The 25,567-nt window shown below is 33.0% G+C and overlaps 1 pseudogene; it reads right to left on the reverse strand.

The window, feature by feature from the left end:
- Positions 1–2,874: 2,874 nt before the first annotated feature.
- Positions 2,875–10,787, reverse strand: LOC141713870 (glucan endo-1,3-beta-glucosidase 5-like; annotated as a pseudogene).
- Between the last annotated feature and the right edge of the window lie 14,780 nt (positions 10,788–25,567).

A 25,567-nucleotide genomic window follows, 5' to 3' on the forward strand; every position in this document is an offset into this window, starting at 1 on the left:
TTTAAACAAACAAAAGAATTACTGAGTTTCATTTGATTTTATTTTGGCTCTATCTTGAGTTTTGTACATCAGATTTTTACGATTTACAGCTCATGCAAATCTCACGAATTAATGTTTAATGAGTGATGGTTTACAAAATTTGTTCAACAAATATGATCTAGAATTTGAAGAAAATAGTAATTACGAATTTTGCATTATTATTATATTCGGTTTAGAATACCTACTTATTTTTTGTTTAAATCATTGAAAGGGTAGGAAAAATTTAATATAAAATACCTACTTTTCGTTGGTTATAAAATATTTATTTATTTTAAATCTAACGGTCATGATCAATTTTTTTAAAGATATAACGATCCATAATAAACTGATAGTAAATGGACAATACCAATCAAAAATCTGGATAAGATCCATTTTATGCATATCATATAATAAGTACCTATGTTTTACATTATTATACATTTTTTTTGTCGGATATACATTATTATCCATGATTCTAAAGATTCCCGATTTTATCGATTAATTCTCGAAAAGGCACGATACCGATTCGATTTTTGAAATCCGATTAATCTTTACGTATTTTTCTTAATCGGTAATATAGAATTTTAATTAAACATAAATAATGATAATTATATAATATGATAAATGTGTATTAACTTATAAATTACTACTAAAATAAGGATATTAAAACTAAATATAACAATACACCATAGAAGGCCTATCGCAATGGTTTAATCATGTGTGTTACAAAATTATGTTACCTTAGCTATGCTCATTTTAGCCTACCGCAACGTAATATTTTTGATGTTACCATAGCCTTTGTAACATGTTACTATAACTTCAAAGTGTTGCATACGGTAACATGTGGAAACTTATGTTACAATAGGGCGTTAATGGGTAAAAAAATAACATTTAACAAAAAATAAAATATATATAATTATTTGACTTCAAAATTAATCAATTTTGACAATATAATTAAGAAATAATATTAATATTAGCTAAGATTGATAAAATAATTTTTTTTGTTAAATTTTGTAAATTATACTAATTAGTTACTGATAATTTTTTATTTATAAAAAATTTGAACAATATTTATACTTAAAAATTTACTAAAAAATAAAAATAAAATGAAATTAGCATTGTTGGTTATCATTGGGCTCTCGACCAGGCGGGGAGAGTAGACTCAAAACATTTGGAGAAGCGTTTGAACAGCCCGGGTAAAATTTGGACAAGTCAATTTTTTCCAATCTAAATACCTCTCGGTCTCTCTCTCTAAACAGCTCTCAGACAAGGGTTTTATATTCTTCCTCTCAACTTTCAGTTGAACCGAATCTAATCATCTACCTCAGCTTTTAGTTGAACTGAATCTAATCATCTTACGGATTGGAGATTCAAATAAATTGGGGGTTTACATCAGTTGACATCAATTGAATCCATAATCTGAAATGGTTGGTAGATTAAACCACGTCGCTTCTCGTATTATGGCAGCAAATGGTGTCGGCGTCGGCATGGGTCTCCCCGTCGACAAACGCATCATCTCCGATAAGCCCGTAATCTCCTCTCTCTCTGTCTCCACCATCTCTCTCTCTCCCCCTCCCTCCCCCTCTCCCCCCTCTCCCCCCTCTCTCCCCCTCTAATAATGTATATTTCTGTTTAATTAATACGATCTAATTAGAAAACTGAAATTGGGCATTTTTGAAATCCTAATTAGAAATATTTTTTTCCCGTTGTTGGAAGGCAGCCACAAATTGAACGCGTTGCTCAAATTCTGGTGCATTCAGACCTGGTTAATTCTCTTTTGCTTGCTGATTCTGATGAAAGACGGAATGATGTAAGTTTAGTTAATTTGATTTTAGATTAGATGCCTTCAGATATATCAATCGACACAAGGATAGAACAACCTACTTTCGGAAAGGTGCTTTTGGGGAGTAGAGGGATGTTTGTGGATAGATATATGTACTCAATATGTGTAGTATTATTATTTGCCTATACATTTTTCTTAAATATCCTCTTTATCCTGGCACTGACATGCTTGAATCTTAAGAATTAACTTTTCTTAATAGCATCATTTATGAGAATTTAATTGAGATTGGACTAGCCATTAGATATGGTTTATTTGATCATTTGTATTCGGTACAATTATGTACAAATTATCAGGTGCAATTTTATTTATGATCTCTGCGTTAGTTCAGGGGACTAATGTGGAAGGAGGAGTTGGAATTAAGCTTTGTGGACTTCATGAAGGATGGGGCACAGTGGCTGGTGGATAACACTGACATAAAACTTGTTGGTAAGTAGAGATGCCATCAAATCATTTCATCACTTTGGTAAACGTTTGCGGTTTAATAAAATTATCCAGTACTTGGTTATTTAAAGATATTTCAATTCATATATATAGTTCGTATCTGAAGTTTTTCTCTTTTTCACATTAAGTTCTTATCTGAGCTAAACAATTATGTGGCTTACAGTCTTATCTCGTATAGTGCACAGTACAAAATATACGTCTTCTGCTAACAATGCATACTTATGTTGAAAAAGAGTGGTGTTACTTGTGTACAAACACAATTCTTCTGTTCTGGAACTCAGGGATTGATTATTTATCTGTTGCTGCTTTTGATGATATTATTTCTGCTTACATTGTTTACCTTGAAAGAAGATCTTTATTGCTGGTATAAATTTGGGCAAACTACACATCACTTTACTATATGAATAATAGACTTGCATAGTTCCCTGTCTCTGTTTGATACACACAAACACAAAGTTGTGATACACATTTTCTTTTATACAAGTAAAAAGTATTTGTAGCTGGCACAATTTATCTTTAAATATGTATCTATATGCTATGGGGACTCTGATTCCATCACTTTGTAAAGCTAATTAGAAAAGACAACCACCGGTAGATGCATTATGCTTCACTATCTTTGATGTGCCCTTAAAGTCACAAGCTTCCACATCTTCATTTTGAATCTGAAAATAATTGTTAAATGTATACGATGCCTTATGCGCTTCATCCAAATTGCTGCATGATCCTCCATCCTTCAAGCTGGTATAATCACCCATTGTACATGCATATTGTACATTGGATTCTGCATCCTTAGGATTCTTGACTTTGTCGGTGTCCAACACACACCATTGCTGCTCAAGATACTGCACATTCTTTGCTGGCATTTTATCATTCCCGTTTCCTGTAAAGTCTAGTGAGTACTTTGGTTGTCCGTCGTATCTAAAAATCCCCCAATGGCGCTCAAATGGGCCCAGGGCTACACTTTTTAGATTTTCATCCATTAGACTGAAAAGGTAGCACTCAATATAGCCAGGATAGAGAGGAGTTCCTTTGTTAGTTGCCATTTTTTCTGAAAAATCGGTCGTAGAATTTTTTAGCCATCTTGGCATTAGCAGTTGGCTTTTTTCAAAGACCAATAAAGAGTGTCAATATTTGCATCAAACATGTTGTTGTAGCTAATGTTTTTGTCTTGAACAGGTTTGGCCCCTCCATCGAAGAAAGCAAATTGGACAGGAAAATCTGGGTTCTGGTAAAGACTCAGAAAAGGGTAGATGTTAACAAGGAACATAGAGTCGTTGTCACTGAGAAATTTCGCAATTTTACCTATAATGTCTTTGATGTCGCTGCAAAAATGACCATCACATGGAACACCTGAACCTCATTCATATACATCAATATTTTGTGGGGTGGTTACTTTTATATTGTTATGGCCAGCTTCATTCAAAGCCTTTTGAATGTTTTCCATAGCAGGTAACAATGTCTTTAGGTTAGAACCATTATAGGCTTTTAAGAACAGTTCATTTCCTACAGCAACAGACCTGGAAAATCATTGAAATAGATTCATCAGATTTCTATATGACAGAAGATATATAGCTCATATCCGCTAGGAGAATGTTTTATTTAATGATCTTTGGAGTTTATCCTGATTCATAAATTCATTTCTGTTCTTGTGGTCATTTTTTTGATTGATTTGATACTTGATTAAATGTCCTGTGATTATTCTTCAATTCAGTGTATGTGTGTAAATTCTGGGTACACTACACTGTATAAAGATTCTCAAAATATTAATGCTTTATTTTTACACCCCTTTTTCTTGATTTTCTTGATATTTGTTTAGTGCCCATTTGTTTTTGTTTTTAATTATTATTGAAATTTGTTTGTGATATTGATGAGTTTGTGTAGGTCTCCAGATGGGTCTGGCTTTCTTACCTCTACTGATAATAACACTTTTCATGGCTTCACCTTGTAAGTACACTTGTAGCCTCTTTCATATGAACTGAACACACACAATTGGGTATCAACACGAATGATCTTGTCAATTTTCAGGGTCCAAAGTTATTTTACATTTCTGTTACGCAGCATCCTTCATTTAAATAAATTTTCTATGCATAGCAGACCGGGGCTGTGCATCCGGACCAAATGCATTTCTAGCCGTGTTGGGAATTATGAAAAATGTGGACAAGATACGCGAACAAAGAGGCTTTAGGTCACCAGGGTTTTGGGTCTAATTAAATGATCTCTCCCGGGAAATAATTTTAACGCCCTTTTCGGGGCCTTGCCATAGTTCATAATAATATGAGAACACATATATTGTGTGTCTTGATTGTTTTTATATGTTCATATATATTTGGATTTGCTGGATAGATGTAAACTGAACTTAACATCATTGACTCACAGGAAGGCAGAGGTAACTTGGAGTTAAAATTAGAGAAGCAGATGAGACGCAACATGATGTTAGCAGTTCAAAGCCAGTTACTGAGATTTTGATGATTAGTTAAAAGTCGGTGCTTTTAATTGTAGTGATAAGGGTGCATTTGTATTAGCCAGTTAGCTTGTCTTGTTATTTATACCTAGTTAGAGGTACAAGGTTGTATTATTTTTGGTTATTTTGTTGACTTGTATAAAAAACAGGTTTGTGGCATGTTCAATTTACAAACAAATTTTGTCAATTTTTTTTAGAAATTTGTTATATTAGGTACTTCAATGTTACAAACAAATTGGTATAATATAATACCAATCATTATAAAACTCTTACAGTAGGAAAAAAATGTTAGTATGCTTTTGTGGCCCGCGTGTGGGGCCCACAGGTGGGGTCCACATATAGGGTCCATTTTTTTTACAAATTCTAAGTACAAAGGTAACATACATAGTATGATACTATAGACATACTTTGATGTTACCTTTGAAGCCTATTGTAACATAAAATTCAATGTTGCAGCAGGGTAAAGGGGATGTTACCTTAGGGGCCAAAGGTAACTCGAAAAAAAGCAACTTAATTTTTATGTTACCTTAGGGCTTTTTCTGGCTGTGGTAACACTTTTTTGGGCCTGTTGTAACATTTTCTTGGTGTTGCTGTAGGCCATTTATGGTGTAGTGTAATTTAAAATATAAAGTGCATCTGATTAATCCCAGATCTCCGATAAATTCTAATCGGTACCTCGACCGATATCTTTCGATTCCCGAATTTTATAACATTGATATTATATTAGTTTTGCAACAATGTAGTTTAGTGACAATTTTTAAGAGATATTTTGTTAGATATTTTTGAATAAATACTTTTTAATAAAAATAAATTTTTTATATATTTTTTTCAATTATAATATTAAATATTTTCTTATTAATAATTTTTATATTAATATTTCAGTTTCATATCTTGAGCTTTTAATCATATTTATATATTAATTTAATAGCCCATATAAATAATATACGTTTTTATTGTTTTTGTTCAAATATTGTGTGGAAGATACTTAAGTTGTTGAGTAGAAGAGATTTACAAATCATATTTTGATATGTTCATATAGACTTCTCTTTCTTTCATTTTCCTGTTTTTAATTATATTTTTAGGGGATTTTTCATAAATATACTAAAAAAAAGAAAAGTTTGGCAAAAATAATTACAGTTTTTAAGAGTATTTACAAATCTACGTTAATAAACAATTTATATTGCACAAATACGACAACAATACAAGAAGATAAAAAATTAGAAAATTGGACTTCCTCCGTACACTACGTTCCACAATTTCTTCATCATCAACAATTTGCAACTTTCTTTTTCGTCAACAAACATCATTGATTCTTTCGATTATGTACATATTCATAGAAGACAAACATAAAAATCAATTGACAATTTATCTGTACTTCATCATTGATATTGAAAGTCAAACTATTTCTTCAAATTTATTCAAATCGTAGAAAGGTAACTTCTAATTACTGATTTTATATGAAAATTGTAGATATACTTGTTTTGTATTATGAAAGGATTATGAAGTTTATTGTTGAGTTTGAGCAATTTATTATTTTAGTTGTATAAGAGGTTTTTGATTTTCAATATGATTGAGCTATTAAGTTGCATACATTTGAATAATGTGTAACAAATTTCTTTAATTAGATTATGTTTTTAAATGTCTAAGCTAAATAATGTTTCATTTTAGCTTCTTTTTTTGTTGCGATTGATGTGTCTAGGAAGGTAGTTATTCAGTTCTTAACTAAGTTGCATAATTTTAAAAAGAAAGTGTAAAAGTAATTCATTAGTTTATGGTTGCGAAAGGATCATCTAGATGCCCTTGTAATTTACGAGGTTCAGGTTTCAATTTTATTGTTAAAGGATTTGTGAATTCAGTCGTTAGGTTGCACAATTTTGAATAGTTAACTAGAACTATTTTATTGGTTTATGTTTTTAAAAATTACATCGAGAGGTTCTTGCAATTTAGGAAATTCAGGTTGCAACAATCTTGTCAAAACATTTGTGTACTCAGTCACTAGGTTGCGAACTTTGCAATAATTAACTTAAACTATTGTATTAGTTATGGTTGAGGAAAATTGAGAGCTCCTTGCAGTTTAGGAGGATCGGTTTGCAATGATCTTGTCATTTATCAAAGCATTTGTGCAATCAGTTATAAGTTGTATAACTTTAAAAAAATTATTCCAAAATAGGAATTAATTTGTACTTGCAAAAATTACATGGAGATCCATTTTATGAAGCTTAGGTTGCAGTAAAAGTTTTTAAGCATGTAATGTATTTACCGGCTACATTTTGATACTTTTTAAAAATAAGTCAAATTGGTGCATTAGTTGATGCTTAAAACACCTCATCTAGATGTACTTTAATTTAAGGAATTACATGCAGCAATACATGTTGAACAATGTAATGAATTTGTTTATGTTCGAAAAATACATGGTTTACCTCGTTTTTCAATTTTTGACTTTGCTAATGCAATTGATTCTGGAAAAATGTTCTGTATTAAGTTGCATATGTTTTTAAAAAGCCTAGATGTTATTTTTTCCTGCATTTTAGCAGTTTGTGATTGCAATTGATATCTTCAACTATGTTATATATGAATTGATAAATTCCTATAAATTATGTCACCTAACATGTTCTTTGGTTGTGTAATTTTCATCGTTAAGCATGTTCTCCTTTCAGAATTTTTGACGATCTTTAATGGCTATTCTATAAAGAGCTCAAGTAGGGAAACAGACTTCAACAAATACCCTTTGTGAATAATAATTGAAAACTCGGTTACGGAACTATCATCTACCATCTTTAATAGTGAAAGGATAACAAATATTGACGTGTTGATATTCAAATTTAATAGGTTATACCATCAAATGCAACAAATGATATCGGTGATAAAGTAAATACCATAATGATTGGAGATTAAGTGGATTACGCGGACCTAGTTTTCGTAGAAATACTACAAATACCAACTGAAAAATAGTAGAAGAAGATATTATACATCACAAGAAAGACGAGGTGATCATTGACAAACACCATCGAGATTTATCAAAATTTCAGATTTATGAAGCCAAGGAAACACCAATTGGCATAAAATAGTTGTTTCATGTTGTATAACACAAATTCAGTTTTGGCTTCATTTTTATTTGAATAAGAAATATGATTAAAAGGTTTATGAAAGCATTTATACTATACCATCTTGTGATAGTTCTACATATTGAACTCTTTATGCAACCTTATGTACATGATTCAACTCTCAATGCAACCACAAAAGCAATATTGCATATAATGTTTGTGACATTATTTATGCAACCACTTATGTAACTCTCAATGCAACCTCTCCATACACTCTAAGTCTAATAAAAAAGCATGCATGATAAACAACCTAATGTGATAGATTTTGATATTAAACATATTATACAACCTTATACACATGATATTCATCCTAGATTGCAACCACATATGAAATTACAAAATATTTAAAATTTAATATGTAAACATATTATGAAACTCAATGTTTAGCATAAAATATTTGGATTGTAGGGTTTAGGGTTAAATTATAAATTATAAAATCGTTGTACGTTATATTACAGTCTTATAAAAGTGTCTAAAACCCAGTAGGGAATTATTGAACTCTAAATATTTAAAAACTATTAAATTAGGGTCCAAGATTAAATTATAATTTGGTTCTAAATTTGATTTAAGATTCATCTGAAATTGCTCTTGGTCATATTACTTACATCGAAGATTTTGGTGTATTCAATAGTTAGGTTGTGCATTTTCTAAAACTTATTTCAAACTAGTTCACTAGTTTACGGTTGCGACAATATCATTGAGAGATCCTATGAGCAACTATGAGCAACTGCATATAAATATGAAACTATAAACCCATTATTCAACTGCAAATACAACTCAAAGAAATCTCAACTAGATACCTCAATTACATTTACAACTCAAAGAAACCTCAAATGCAACACATTTAATATTATGTTGTTAGAAAAAGCAACATATAATATTGTTTGTAACTTTTTATGAAACTACTTATGCAATCCTAAATATAAAATGTTTAATGCAACCTTATATACATGTTTGAAACCTAGAATTCAACAACATATGCAACTATAAAAATTACAAGATTATTAATATCTAATATAACCATTATGTAACACTAAATGTAATCTCACCATAACTGTAAATTAACCTTATAGAAATAATTTAAACCTAGATTTCAACCACCTATGCAACTTTAAAAATTAAAAATTTATCTAATACATAAATTATGTAACTTTAGATGTAACCGCAAATGTTACAGTCTTACTCAAGTTTCTAAAACCCAATTATGGAATTGGTGAACCTCTAAACAATTACTCAAATGTTATTGTGATCAGTGTTGAGATACTTGGGGTATGTATGATCAGATATAAAAATAGCATTGATGAAAAAAACATAACTTAAAGATGCTAACTAATTGCTCTGACGAGGCCATTGGTTATGATTTTGATGATGATCATTATCATAGGTACTTTAACTAATCCCTCTTTGTGTGCTTACTTATCAGTTACCACATTGCATACCATTTTATTGTTTTAATACTTGGAACAATCAACTACTAATTATGGTTTTACCTATTTGACATTTTTGTTCATGGGAGATTACTGTATCAGAATCTAAAATGTGACCCTCTTCTAAGGAATCTTTTACATAGCATAACTTGTTATTGTGATCAGTGTTGAGATACTTGGCATAAACTGAAGTATCTATTATCCAAAGGTTAACTTAAAGATGAAGGTTGTATTTGCAACCATATCTACAACTGCTAGCAACCATATATGCAACCACAAATGCAAATTTGAAAAAATATGTTGAAAATTACATTTAGTTGCAAAATAAGTTGCAAGTGGTTGCAAATGACGAAAAATAAGTGTGCCTGCAGGGCCAATACTAATATCACAAAAGTAACCATGAAATTAACTAAAATCAGAGCAAAAATCGCCTAAACGCAACCAAAATCCATCCTCTCCAATTTTCCTATTCCATTTCCCGTCAATACCAAACCTCTTCTCCACTTTTATCATCTCAAACAAGCTCAAAGCATCTTAAAACCTCCCAACCTGAAAAAACCCAGTAACCATTGCAGTCCAAGAAACAACATCCGTCACCTTCATCCTCTCAGTCACTTTACTCACATCATCCATCAACTCACACTTTGCATTCATATCCACAATAGCATTCCCCACAAACACATCCTCAGAAAGCCCACTCCGAACTGCATACCCGTGAACCTCCTTCCCTCTCCTCCACACTTTCCCAACCCCACAAGCAGGAAGAACATTAACAAGACTAACTGCATCCGCCCTCACACCAAACTCCCCCTTCTCCCCACCTCTCAAACAACCTCAACACACCCTTAACATCCCCCACTCTACACGTATATAACCACAATCGAATTCCACGAAACAACATCCTCAACCCCTATCTGACACATTTCATCAAATACCTTTCGCGCATCTCTCAAAACCCCACTCTTAAAATACATCATCGTAAGCACATTACAAACAAACACATTACACTCCACAAACCCTTTCTTAACCACAACCCCATGAACATAAAATCCCAAAAACCCATCCCCCTAATCTTGAAGTTTGCACATAAATCACTAGGAAAAGGGTTGAGCTGATTGAATTGTGAATTACGAGAATCTACAGACTAGAATAGTTCAGAATTTAATTGAGAACAAGTTGAATATAAGAACATGTATGTATATTTGTGTGTGTGGAGAGAGAGAGCACCAGAGAGAGAACACGAGTGAGAGAGAGAACATGAGAGAGAAAAACAGAGTGGGGACATGATCATTATAGTTGCTGCAGTAACATAGTGTTTTGCAAGTATTCTTTGCATGAAGTTGTAAGAGCTATTTTCTTCAAGTGTTTTGGTTATGAAACTAATACTGAACCAGACGCTGCTGTTGCAACTCCAGATGTGAAAGAAGGAGATCCACCACAGCCTTCTTCAACAACTTAACCTGTTCCTCAACCCTGTCCATCATCTTCTCCATAACCAACTGTAAGTTCTGTTAATCTCTTCCATTTACTTGAATATATACACAGACTAAGATGAAGGAATTTTGGATATGTGTGAAATATATTTTGATAGTATATGAGGTTTAATTGTCACAAATTGACCTTCTCCCAAACAAAACAAAAATATGGTTACAGAAGTCGGTTAATGTGTGCTAACCTCCTCAATCCGGGGATGGAACCAGGGGAGGCTAAAACTCGACTAACCTCATAAATAAATTGAATTATTTTTTTTAATCTCGACTATCTTGAAATTTTAATTGTTTCCTTACACTTATGTATTTTGTCACAAATATTTTAAGATTCTAGTTCGATCACTGTAATTTTGTTGTATTTATCTGTCCTCGGATGTATACAGGAAGACATGACAATACGTTTCCGACCGCCTCCGAGGCGACCGCCCACCAGAGGAAGTGGACCTGAGACTAATTCTTCAGGGAATTCTTAAGCTAGCTTTTACATCCTCAGTATAAGTTTCTTGTTCTTTTGTTGTTGGATTAATAGTGATGTTAAGGATTCTATGTAATGATGTCTCTGCCAATGTAATTGATGTGCTTGCTTTATTTTGAATTATGTGCAGCACTATTAATTTCTGGGATGAATGTATTCATGTTCCACCATGCTAATGACTGCATATAATATTTCCATGACTCCATGTCTCACACTACTTTTCGGAATATTTTGATCTGTGGACTGTGGATTAGAGAGATCATGGAATTTATAGCAATCTCTAGCCAAAACATGCCCAAACAAATACACGTTTCCAAAGGCATCCAATTTTCCAATTCTGATCTCCCACCAGGCACCAACTTAGTGTCAGTAGTGTACAGCCATAGAGCCACTATCCATACATCAGGCCTAGAAGGCCTGAAACGTGTATACATATGCGTTCATGTGCTATGTCGGATCCACCTTTAAAATATGGAGGTCATAGAATTTTGTGAAAAAATCGGTGATGGTACGGTTAAACCTCACTTTTAGACTCTCTAATTCTTCACTTTTTGTAGCATTGCGCTTAATTACCGATAATTTGAGATTTTTAAATTGTCTTTAATATTGTGAACTCTGTCATGTTATATCAGTAGAAAAAGTTCTTAAATTTATATAACATTATCAAATTTGTAGGCAATATATAGGGAAATCTACTTCAGTGAGCTGACCTAGAGAACCAGGATCTCATCCATTAGGTTTTAAAAGATTAGATCGTTCACATTTAAATTGTTGCCTTGACAAAAGTTTTTAACTTGAAACATGATAGAGTTATTAAATGAAAGCGGAGTAGTAGATATTACATAAAATTTAAGATGAAAATTATCTAAACAGGTAGAAATATGAAACTGCAAAACCTAAGTGAAAGTTTAAATAACACCACAAATTACAACAATGTTGGAATAGAAAACCTAAAAGTATTTCAAAAGCAAAAAACTCCAAATGTAGGGAAAAGATACTGCACTACTTAAGAGAACCCTAAAGAAACATTGTTTTGTGTAGTTGGTTCCCTTGTTTTACTTTCTGTTTGTCTAATTCACTTCATCGAGCTTCTCTGCATGTAGTCGTCGAAATCTTCCCCTGGTAATGAAGCAGAAAGCGATACTAGTGATTCGAGCTCACCTTCGTCCATCAATGGAATAGTCGCTGATGATTGATTGTTCCCGTTTGCAGTGCCAGGTTGATAATCGGGCACAGGAACATTGTGGATAACTCCTTCTGCAAACGGGATTGGTTGATCAGTCTCACCAGGAAGCATTGGAATATTAGGATTATTCTGATTTATAACATGTTGAGTTAACAAGACAAAAAAAAACAAAACAAAGAAAATCAATTAAACTGTGCAATTAATGGTAGCGTATGCGTGATTGTCAAAGAATGGTGATGATTTGCTATGATCAAAGACCAAGTACATTAGGAGATGTGCGAGATGGAGCAATGGACAGATTGCAGGGGCCAAAGGGGTTACCATCACTGCCATTACCTTTAGAATCGAAGAAGGTATGTGCTTTCAGTTACGCAAAAAAGGCAACGTGTTTAGTGGATGGGTGTTTGGAAGACCTCAATAAGTGCAGGGAGTACCATAGGCGCCACAGGGTTTGCGAGGGTCACTCAAAGATCCCTGTTCTGATAAGTAAAGGCAGAGAGCAAAGGTACTGCCAGCAATGCAGCAGGTGAGGCTTTCTGAGTATGAATCAAGCCATATCTCTGCTCCGGTGTCAGTTCTTTTATGATATCTTTCATTCTATTTTGTTCAAAACACGTGGATTGTTTCAATTAGTTCTCTACTAATTATAATAACATGTGGATGAATGCTAGAGAGGATATATAGGTTGCACGTTATCTTGCTATAATCTTAAACTTTTCTCTGGAATAGAAGTAATGCCAATAATTATGAAAATATTAACACGAGATGGATCTTCCAAAGAACAAGGCTGCTCGCAACTTTTAACTACAAAAACCAGTAAAACTAATCAAAAATGCCTAAATATGCATCCCTTGTATACTCTAATCAGGTCTTACTTTCTTCATTCGCTCATTTATTTTCTGTTAGTGTTCGGTTCTAACTGTGTTTCCTATTAGCCTAGCAATGAACACCACACTCGTCATAATCACTAATAACCGAGTTTTACTTTATCAACTGCTGCAGATTCCATTCTTTTGGGAGTTTGATGATGTGAAGAGAAGTTGCAGAAAACGTCTTGTTTGTCACAACCGCCATCGACGAAAACCTCAACCAGAATCATTGTACATGAGGTCCAGACTTTATCACCTTCTGCAAATAAAATATTCGCCTCATAGTGAAAAAGAAAATTGGGTTTGAGAGTTATTAAATGAAAGCAGAGTAGTAGATATACTTAATCAAGAGATTACATGAAATTTAAGATGAAAATTATCTAAACAGGTAGAAATATGAAACTGCAAAAGCTAAATGATATTTAAATAACACCACCAATTACAACAATGTTGGAATAGAAAACCTAAAAGTATTTCAAAAGCAAAAAACTCCTAGGCTTAATGACCTTTTGAGTTTTGACCCCTAAAGTATTCAGCCTCAAAAGTATGAAGTCATACATTTTAACCCCTGTAGTATTAGGTATCGTTCCTTTTAGCCATTTTCGGAGATAAAACGACATATCGGCCAATATCGGAGGGTAAAAACGCCTTTTACTAAGAAAAAATGTTAAAAGGTAAGAAGACCGATACTATAGAGGTCAAAGGATATGACTACATCCTACCCAGAAAACTAAATAGTGGGATCAAACCAATGCATATTAGTCCTAATGCCATTCTTTTGGCCGTTTACCTGAGAAAAAGTATATGCACTATAACTACGCCAAGAATGTCATTTGTATACGACAATCATCGCTACATTTGTTGAATATAAGTTCTACATCGGCTTTATTCTTTCTGCAATTCTTCCTTTTCCTAAAGTGGGCTGCTGCTACACATTTGCATACCTTAATCTGCTTGTATTGTGTTGTTGATTAGTATTAAACAGTGCTTATACAGAACAAGGGGAATCTTTTCTTTGACAAAGTAAAGGCATTGTTTTCACTTTTCATCATTGCATAGGTGTGAATAGTTGTAATTAGTTAAAGCGTCGACTTGTTGAAGAGAAATTCATAATAACGCAGTATTATCCTTATTTTTGTAGGGAGCTTGTTTTCGAGTCAGAACTCAGAAGTCAGAACTTCATGAAATCTAAAGCACATACAGGAGTACCATGATCAAATGATTGTGCTGTTTCGACTTTAATGGAACCGTAGATTAAATTTTTAATCGATGTTTTGGCAGTTCTTTATTTCTCATAACCTTACGGATAAAAACACTTACCCCTACAATGCCTTTATACTACTATGTAACTAATTTTGTTCAACGAGTCTGAACTCAGAACCTTCTGTAGCCGAAACGAGTTGAACTTAGTTGGAAACAGATAGGTAGGAATTTCAGTGCTGTATGCTTTTGAAATGCAGAGAGAAAGGAAAGGATATGGTCCTAATTATTCCTAAAGAGCATCTAATACAAGCTCTAGACAAGCAGACTTGTGAAATGCAGAATGTAAGAAAAGCACTACCCTCCAAAGAGAAACCGTGTAAACCTTACATGGAAAATCCTTTTTATACTTTGCCTCCTTCAATGGAGGAAAGTAAATCAAACAAGATCGGGTCACATACTTTTAGCTCTCAGTCATTTAGAAATTCTCTTGAGACAACATATGTCAAGAATAGAGGTTATCCAGATAAAATCAATCTCTTGATAAAAGTTTGAAATAATGCCTCTGAAGAGACAATATACTTCACAAAAGAAAGTAGAAAACCTAATGCAAAGTGTGGGGGAATAACTCTTGCAAGCCTTCGCAAAGATTAGATTGTTCGCATTTAAATTGTTGCCTTGCTGATGTCCTTGACAAAAGCTTTCAACTTGAAACAGGATAGAGTTATTAAATGAAAGCAGAGTAGTAGATATACCGAATCAAGAGATTACATGAAATTTAAGATGAAAATTATCTAAACAGGTAGAAATATGAAACTGCAAAAGCTAAATGATTTAAATAACACCACCAATTACAACAATGTTGGAATAGAAAACCTAAAAGTATTTCAAAAGCAAAAAACTCCTAATGTAGGAAAAAGATACTGCACTACTTAAGAGAACCCTAAACAAACATTGTTTTTTGTAGTTTGTTCCCTTGTTTTACTTTCTTGTTTGTCAAATTCACTTCATCGAGCTTCTGTGCATGTAGTCGTCGAAATCTTCCCCTGGTAATGAAGCAAAAAGCGAAACTAGTGATTCGAGCTCACCTTCATCCATCAATGGAATAGTCGCTGATGATTGATTGTTCCCGATTACAGTCTCAGGTTGATAATCCGGTGCAGGAACATTGTGGATAACTCCTTCTGCAACCGGGATTGGTTGATCAGTCTCTCCAGGAAGCATTAAAATATTAGGATTATTCTGATTGATAACATGTTGAGGATTTGCTGCTTGCGAATAATTGCTGTCATCGACAATCCAAGGCTCGTGATCAATGTTGGGAAGTACTCCTTGCTGATCAACAGGTAGTATCTGATTAAATTCTCCCATGGGCATTGAAAAATCAGTATCAATCCAAGGGCCGTGATCGATGTTGGGAACTCCTCGTGCAACTGGTAGTATCTGATTAACTTCACCCCCAGGCATCGAAGAATAAGTATCAATCCAAGGCTCATGATCAAGGTAGGGAACTCGAATAAGTATCAATCCAAGGCTCATGATCAAGGTAGGGAACTCCTTCTGCAACAGACAATCCTTTCTAAAGTGATGATGTGCAAATGAGTAAGTTTGCACAACGAGTTTTAGAATGCATTGTCTGAAAATGATTGAGATAACGTCTAGTTTAACAGTTGTGGAAATGAGACAAGTGTTTTTTCTATTGGTTATTTAAGCTTGAATCACACAATGTACAAATTAGGTGTTGTCTAAATGATACCTCATAGACAAGTGTTTTACCTATATTGTATATCACCTATATCAGACAATGGTCTAATTCTTAAAAATAGTTGTCTTTCTTACCAAATTTAAAAACATGTTGCACAACAAAATGTTCAAATAAACCGTTGTATGATTTATTACAATAAAAATAGTTAACAATTTAAAAAACAATTCCAAACAATTAATTTTAATTTTTTTTAAAACTACAAATTCTAATTAAATCCACTTTTTCCAGATTAAATATTTAAATTTTATATTTCAAAATAGTTTAATTATCTACTTTATAATTAACAAAAAAAATAGTCACAAGTACTTCAAATTTACATTGTTAATTGTTCAATTCAAACAAGTGTTTTTCGAAAAAGCACGTTGTATTAATCTACCTTATACAAGTATTTTTAAAATAAAACACTTGTAACAGTCAGACAACCGTTATCGATATTTATAATCTGTTGTAAAATTTATAATACTGTAACAATCTTAAAGAAAAAACCGTTGTAGAATTCCAACAACGGTATTTCCTAAAAAACACTTATGTAAAGTAACTTACCACAACATGATTTTTGAAAAAACCGTTGTCTATACTTTTACTAGTTTTTAAATTTTTTTCGGAATAATTGTATGCCAACGTTTATTAATTTATACGAGTAACCGATAACTTACACCAAATTAATTTGTGTTTATTAAGATTTGAAATCATTTTTTCATAGATTTTTGAATTCTTTTACCTATTAGTATTAGACGTTACACGAATATTAATAGCGTCAACAGATAATCACATTGATGAGGACATAACGTGTAGATTAAGTTAAAAATGTAACTCATAATATCTATTTATTTGTTTTGTGGACTTCGTACGGACGTTAATAGCGTTAAATAACGAATATTACTCATAATAACATAAAGCAGCACATAATCTATATATACTAACTTACAAATATAAGTCATAATAACGATATTAGGATTTAGTTGACATTATATACGAATGTTAATAGTGCTACTTTTCAGATATAACTCGTTATAATATTATTCGGCGTATCATATGTGTGTTAACCTACAAATATACCTAATAATTATACTTCAAATTTACATTGTTAATAATTCAATTCAAACAACTGTTTTTCGAAAAAGCACGTTGTATTAATCTACCTTATACAAGTATTTTTAAAACAAAACACTTGTAACAGTCATACAACCGTTATCGATATTTATAATCTGTTGTAAAATTTATAATACTGAAACAATCTTAAAGAAAAAACCGTTGTAGAATTCCCACAACGGTATTTCCTAAAAAACACTTGTGTAAAGTAACTTACCACAACATGATTTTAGAAAAAACCGTTGTCTATACTTTTACTAGTTTTTAAATTTTTTTCGGAATATTTATATGCCACCGTTTATTAATTTATACGAGTAACCGATAACTTACACCAAATTAATTTGTGTTTATTAAGATTTGAAATCATCTTTTTCATAGATTTTTGAATTCTTTTACCTATTAGTATTAGACGTTACACGAATATTAATAGCGTCAACAGATAATCACATTGATGAGGACATAACGTGTAGAATAAGTTAAAAATGTAACTCATAATATCTATTTATTTGTTTTGTGGACTTCGTACGGACGTTAATAGCGTTAAATAACGAATATTACTCATAATAACATAAAGCAGTACATAATCTATATATACTAACTTACAAATATAAGTCATAATAACGATATTAGGATTTAGTTGACATTATATACGAATGTTAATATTGCTACTTTTCAGATATAACTTGTTATAATATTATTCGGCGTATCATATGTGTGTTAACCTACAAATATACCTAATAATTATACTTCAAATTTACATTGTTAATTGTTCAATTCAAACAAGTGTTTTTTGAAAAAGCACATTGTACTAATCTACCTTATACAAGTATTTTTAAAATAAAACACTTGTAACAGTCAGACAACCATTATCGATATTTATAATTTGTTGTAAAATTTATAATACTGCAACAATCTTAAAGAAAAAACCGTTGTAGAATTCCAACAACGGTATTTCCTAAAAAACACTTATGTAAAGTAACTTACCACAACATGATTTTAGAAAAAACCGTTGTCTATACTTTTACTAGTTTTTAAATTTTTTTCGGAATAATTATATGCCAACGTTTATTAATTTATACGAGTAACCGATAACTTACACCAAATTAATTTGTGTTTATTAAGATTTGAAATCATCTTTTTCATAGATTTTTTGAATTCTTTTACCTATTTGGATTAGACGTTACACGAATATTAATAGCGTCAACTAGATTATCACATTGATGAGGACATAACGTGTAGATTAAGTTAAAAATATAACTCGTAATATCTATTTGTTGGTTTTGTAGACTTCATACAGACGTTAATGGCGTTAACTTACGAATATTACTCATAACAACATAAAGCAGCACATAATCTATATACTAACTTACAGATATAAGTCATAGTAACGATATCCGGATTTAGTTGACATTATATACGAATCTTAATAGTGCTACTTTTCAGATATAACTCGTTATAATATTATTCGGTGTATCATATGTGTGCTAACCTACAAATATACCTTATAATTACAACCTACTAATGACATAATACCAATAACATCGTTAATAATGTTAAATAATAAAAAAAATAAAACTTTTCTTGCATGACATTATAAGGAAAATCCGGTAAAAGTAAAATTAACAAGAAAATTAGAATTTTAAATATTTAAAAGTTGATTCAGTAGACAATGGTTTATCTTTCCAAAAATTAAAATTAAAATTAGGGTTTAGGTGATCTAACGTGACAAATAACAAATATACATCTATAAAATAATTCTTTAGACTATGTAAGTCTATAATGCCAATGAATACTTATATTCGTGATGTTCATGAATAATTAAAAAATAAAAATTTAACTTCTACAATTTTTTAACAAAAATCTATTAAAAATATTATTTTCTTAAACGGAATTCTTTCCAGAATTTTATAAAATATTATTTTGACAATCAAATCGTATGAAAAAAATAATATTGATGTGAAAAATACAATTAAAACTTTGTATCCCACCAATCTTAATATTTTTTTCCCATTTCTTTTAATTTTGTCTCCCGCTCCCGTTTTCATTCCCCCTTCAATCATTTTCATTTCCCCCTTTACAAATTTGGGGAAAACATCCCACCTTCTCTCAATCTCTCACTCGATATATACACACCCACCTGTGAGCTTCTCTTCTCTCTCTCTCTTACTAGTTTTAATTAGGGTTTAAAACATATTTTGATTCAAAAAGTTCTTGTTCAATTAGATTTCAGGAGTTTAGTTAAAGGGATTTTAGGTTTAAGTAATTTGGAAAAAATATATTTGGGTTCAAGCAACTACGGCTTACAATATTTCTTGGGGTTCAATTATGAGGTATAGTATCCATTACCTTTCTGTGTAAATTGATTTATATGTTTGTATGTTTCATTTTATTTTTTGTAATTGTGTATTCCCTTTTCCTTTCTCTCATGGGATCTGAAATTTTGTTGTTAGTTACGTTTATGTGTTTGTATAACCTCTGGCTATTTCTTAGTCGAGTCATCTCTGGTTAGACTTGAAAATTGGAACAAAAACACAAGTCAAGCGGCTCTAGCAGTTAGGGAAACTGACTGTTCATACATTTATTGAATCATTGAGATGTCAAGAGCCACTAGATCCATGCTCATATTTTCATAAATCAGCTACTGGAATCATTAGGTGATTTTCTTATATTGTTTAGCAGTATTTAGTCAATTGTCTTTATTTTTCTTTTCAATCAATCATGTTGAATTAACAAGTAAAAGTCTCCTTTATAAAGCATTTGCGCACCTGTGTAGGTGGTGAGGATGTTCTTGGTGATGTAGTTTATAAACAAATTCAACAAATTTATGCCTACTTACAAACTGTGCAACTGTCCTATGCTACTTACAAATTGTCAAGTGTCCAAATAATCATAAATACAGAGCAAGCAACCATGCCACCATGGTTGTGTAATGTTCTTTTGTGGTATATACACTTGCTAGGCTATGAAAGCCTTTCAACCATTTCTTTCAGTTGTTAGTGTGTGAATACACAGGTTGCTCAATTTTTATTATTACAATGGATTTTACTCTGAAATAATGATTTTCTATTTCTTTCATATGAAAATATATTACAAGCATCTGTTGTTATTATTTATTAGCTTTTATGTTCTTCTCGGACAGGTTATATATGAAGTTGTATGATTCTTCTACCAAATTAGACGATGAAGCACTAATGTCTACGACGGTTAAGATGCCTCTCTCTAAAAAGAAGATGCAAGAAAAAACTGCTAATAGAGACTCGAATACTAAAAACTTGGTGGATACAACGGCTAGAAAAGGGGATAATACCCAAGCAAAGGTGGCTGAGTTTTCCATTCCTTAATCTGAGTTATCTTGTACTTAGGCCAACAATTTAACATCCTAGTGATTTTTAATCTAATAGCTTTTGTAGAGTCATATTATCTTATCTTATCTTTTGCTTTTGATATTAAAAATAATATACTTTTTGGTAGGTATGGTTTCTTGGCAGATTGGATAGCTTGGTTTTAGAAGAATATGTTCATACTGCATTGGCATCTCCGATAAGGTCCTTTTCTATTTTACCCCCTTATATTGATACACTATTATTATATGCTTTGTTTCACAAGTTCTATACTAAATAATTGTACAATTTTTCTGCAGCACTCTACGTGAAAAATCGTTAATCAAATTGATTGAGGATTTTCTTGTGCGAAACAAAGGTCGATTTGTTACTTTTTGCATCATATTGCCGCTGCCCTTCTTCTAAATTACTAGAGACTGGTGATACTTTCTTTTTGAAGGTTCCACTATCCATGTGGTTGCAGCAGCAGAAATGTTGTTCAATCTAAAACCACATAGAAAGTCTCCAATTGTGAAGTGTATCAAAGAAATAATGTATGACTTCTACCTAATCTCATGGATCATTTATTCTGCAATAAGCAGTTTAGATGTATGTATAATTGCATTTCCATTTTGAAAGAGACTTAGGTGTGTCTTCGTGTTTTTTTTATTACTGATTCAGCCCAACATATGAAGTTGTATATAACTTCCCTAGATAAATTTATTGATCACATTTAATATACTAAGGTAAGCTGCTATTTGTGTAGATTGTGCATGGGGATGTGAAATCAGAAAACTTTCTGCTAGTTCCACATGGAACACCAGGACAAAAGATCTCCTCATAATTTGATATTATGCTCAAGACCTACTAAATGAAATAACTCAAGCACAAACACTCTTGGCGCAATATGGGAGGAAATTATTTATAGAAAAATGTATTCTTTTATTTAAGAAAATCACTGTAAACTCTATATTGTTCCGTACATATTTTTATATAAAAAATTTCATATATTTGTATGAAATATTTAGTAAAGTATTGTCAAAGAGATGTATATTTGACAAGTGTATAATTATTGTCAAACCATTGTGTGTAAAAAATAAAACAATGATTTTAACTTACCAAACCATTGTTTAATGTCAACAAATAAGATATATTAATAGAAGAAAACTGTTGTCTGTAGCTATTTCCACAAATGTTACAAATGAATAAAGCTTTGTTCAAAGAAAATACACACAACATTAAGTTTACCTAAACGTTGTAACATATGTTTTCCACAATGCCTTAATAGCCGAAAAAGCTTGTACCAATATGCTACACTCCACAGATTCGTAAAACTAAACTATTGTATTCTGAATATTCAGACAATACATTTTTTATCAGAAACACTTGAATAACTACAAACCTAACAACGGTCTGTTTCAAGTAAATCGTTGTATATACCCACATTCTAACAACATTTTCTTATGTGCTCGCCGTTGTTTGTTCTGGTTGTAATGCAACGGTGGTTATCGTTTGTATTATTTGTTAACGTGAAGGACAATATATATATCAGAATATGGGTTGTGTGTTATGTTCTATTCTTAAACTGTTAGTGACCACATACACAACATTTTATTAACACTTGTCCAATTATTCTTCTTACAACCGAATGTATGGAAAGACGTTGTTTTTCCTGGTTGTAATACAACGGGGGTTGATGGCTGATCGTTGTCTGCGATGACTCACATAACTGTTTTTTCTCGTTGTTTGATCCATGTAAGAGACGGTGGCTCAATAGACAACGAAATTTCAGGGTATCAGATAACGGATTGAAACACTTGTCTGAGCCAGTTTTCCTTGTAGTGAGTATCTGATCAAATTCACCCATAGGCATTGTAAAATCAATATCATCAATCCAAGACTCGTCATCAATGTTGGGAACTCCTTCTACAACAGGTAGTATCTGATTAAATTCACCCATAGGCATTGAAAAATCAGCATCGAACCAAGGCTCGTGATCAGTGTTGGGAACTCCTTGTGCAACCGGGACTATCTGATTAACTTCGCCCATACGCATCGGAGAATAAGTATCAATAATATTGGGAACTCGTTGTGAATCTGTTAGTATCTGATTAACTTCGCCCATAAGCTGTTACAGTTTGAAATGTTCTAATTCAAGTGCTGGGACGAGAACTTATATTATAAAATGATGTCGTTATTTATGTTAGTTAGGACGGTATCATTTTCGCTTATACGAGGTAAATTCCAACCATCTTAACAAACCCACTAGGATAAGGACAACTGTTTGTTTGTTTGTACTGGCTATATTACCAGACCACCATCCCTTGTATTCAGTAACTTGAAGATCAATTTAATTCTTGTAATTTATTTTCATTTTTGTCTTTTAATGAAAACCCAAAACAAGTAGATCTAGCTTATTTCTTGTTGCATTTGTAACAATTTGGTATCAGAGCCTCTCCTTCCTTGGCAAATTAATGGCAGAAAAGAACACCCTGCAGCACTATGACCAGGCTATAACGGCATTGGCAGATAAGATGGGAGTAGTGGAAGAATTTCAAAGCTCTGCTTCAGAACAACTACAGCAGATGAAGGAACAATTTTCAGCAGAGAACAAGGATATCAAGAACAGCATCTCAGAGCTAATGGAGATGATGAAGCTCCAAGCAGCTGGCAAACAACAATCTTTTGAAGGTAGTAGCTCAAATAAACAACACCAGACCTCTAAAGTGGTAAATCTCTCCTGCTCTACCCCCACTAATTATGCTATAGCTAATGAATCATTGCGTATTCATGATGTTGATTCTACTATGAGGACACAGAGGCCACCACCTGGATTAAACCTTCCTTTTGACCTCAATATTAGATCTGTAGCACACACTACACCAGATTTTGGAATGTTCACCTTGCCTCATGGTATACATACTGGACATCCACATTACAATCCTCACTCCCACATTTCTTCTACAAATACCATCAACCCATCTCTCATGCCTCCATACTTTCATACAACCTTAAACCCTTTTTCCCCACCCTTATATCTTCACACCACCCAACCCACAGTCACAACTCCAATTCCTTCATTCCATACCCCTGTACCACAACCCTCCATACCAACCTACTTTCAACAAGTTCCAACCTGGAACCAGTAAGACCAAGGGTTTCAAAGACCTATAAACACCAACCCCACTATTAAAACTCCAAAATTTGATTTTCCCAGATTCAGCGGTCATGATCCTAGAGGATGGCTCACAAAATGTGAGAAATACTTTCAGCTTATTCCAACACCTGATTTAAGGGCCAGAGTCTTTTGTGCGGAACTCCACATGGAAGGAGATGCAGATATTTGGTACAGAACCATCGAAGAGGAAAAGACCAATCTCCTATGGCCTGAGTTCTCTAGGTTGGTCTGTCAGCATTTCTCCAAGAGTGGATATGAGAATATAGTTGGTCAATTCAACAAATTGGTGCAAAAAGGCTCTGTGGATGAGTATATTAATAGATTCGATGAATTGAGAAACTATGTGATGCTACAAGAAGGCTTTCACCGTGAGTCTTACTACATTGATAATTTCATCAGTGGCTTGAAGGAGGAGATCTCACAGTCCTTGTACTCAAATAAACTACAGTCATTGCAGGAGGCTAGAGACAGGGCACGAGGTCAAGAGCACTACCTTGCTGTATTGGATAGGAGGTATAAGGCTTCACAAGCTGCCAGCAAACCCAACAATTATATGTCATCTCAAGGTGCTGGTCCCTTGAAGAATATTGGAGATAAGCCTGCTACTCCGATTAGAAATTCAGAAGGTTACAGAAGATTGCCATTAGCTGAGATCAATGAGAGGAAGTCTAAAGGCTTGTGTTTTCATTGTGATATGAAATTCGAACCAGGGCACAATTGCAGAAAGAAGAAAATATTTGTTGTGATGGGGGATGATCAGGAGGACCCTTCCAACAAGGAGGAGTTAGCAATTATTTGGGAGGAAGATGAAATGTGTACACCTTAACAGGCTACTACAGCTAAAATTTCACTACAACATGAAAGGCTCTACTGGGAACTGTACATTAAAGCTACAGGGGGTTATCAAGGGAAGGAGTGTGTCTATCTTGGTTGATAGCGGATCAACCCATAATTTCATCTCACAAGCCCTCGTGAAACAATTACAATTGACTACTAGTCCTTGCAATGTATTTGACATTACAGTAGCTAATGGTGAAAGGATAGGGTGCTCAACTGTGCTTGATGAAGTTAAGTGGCAGATGTCAAATCACACATTTACAAGTGAAATGAATGTCATTCCACTGGGTGGTTATGATATTATCCTTGGTGTCAAATGGATGACTTTAGTTAGTCCTGTCACATTTGACTATAAAGACCATAGTATACTGATCAACTGGAAGAATCAGAAAATCAAATTGCAGCAGGATTCTAAATCACCCACTATTCAATTGATTCCGGATGCTGAGGAACAAATAAAGTTCCATCAAGAAGAAGCATATTTCTTGGTGCAACTCACTGCAATTAATGGAGAACATGAAGGAATGGTGGAAGTAGCACCTGAATATCAAGAATTGCTTCAACAGTATGCTGATATATTTGCAATACCACAAGAACTGTCTCCACCAAGATCACACGATCACAGCATACCTTTGAAGCCTGACCGCCAACCAATCTCAGCTAGACCTTACAGATGTCCAATAGCTCATAAGGAGGAAATTGAGAAGATTACCAAGGAAATGTTAGCTGCTGGAGTAATACGGAACAGTACATCGCCGTTTGCTTCACCGGTGCTGCTAGTAAGAAAAAAGGACAACTCATGGCGACTTGTCATCGATTATAGAGCCCTCAATGCAATTACTATCAAGAACAAGTTCCCGA

Source organism: Apium graveolens, chromosome 3, assembly GCF_009905375.1.
Source record: "Apium graveolens cultivar Ventura chromosome 3, ASM990537v1, whole genome shotgun sequence".
In the NCBI taxonomy this organism is placed as follows: Eukaryota; Viridiplantae; Streptophyta; class Magnoliopsida; order Apiales; family Apiaceae; genus Apium; species Apium graveolens.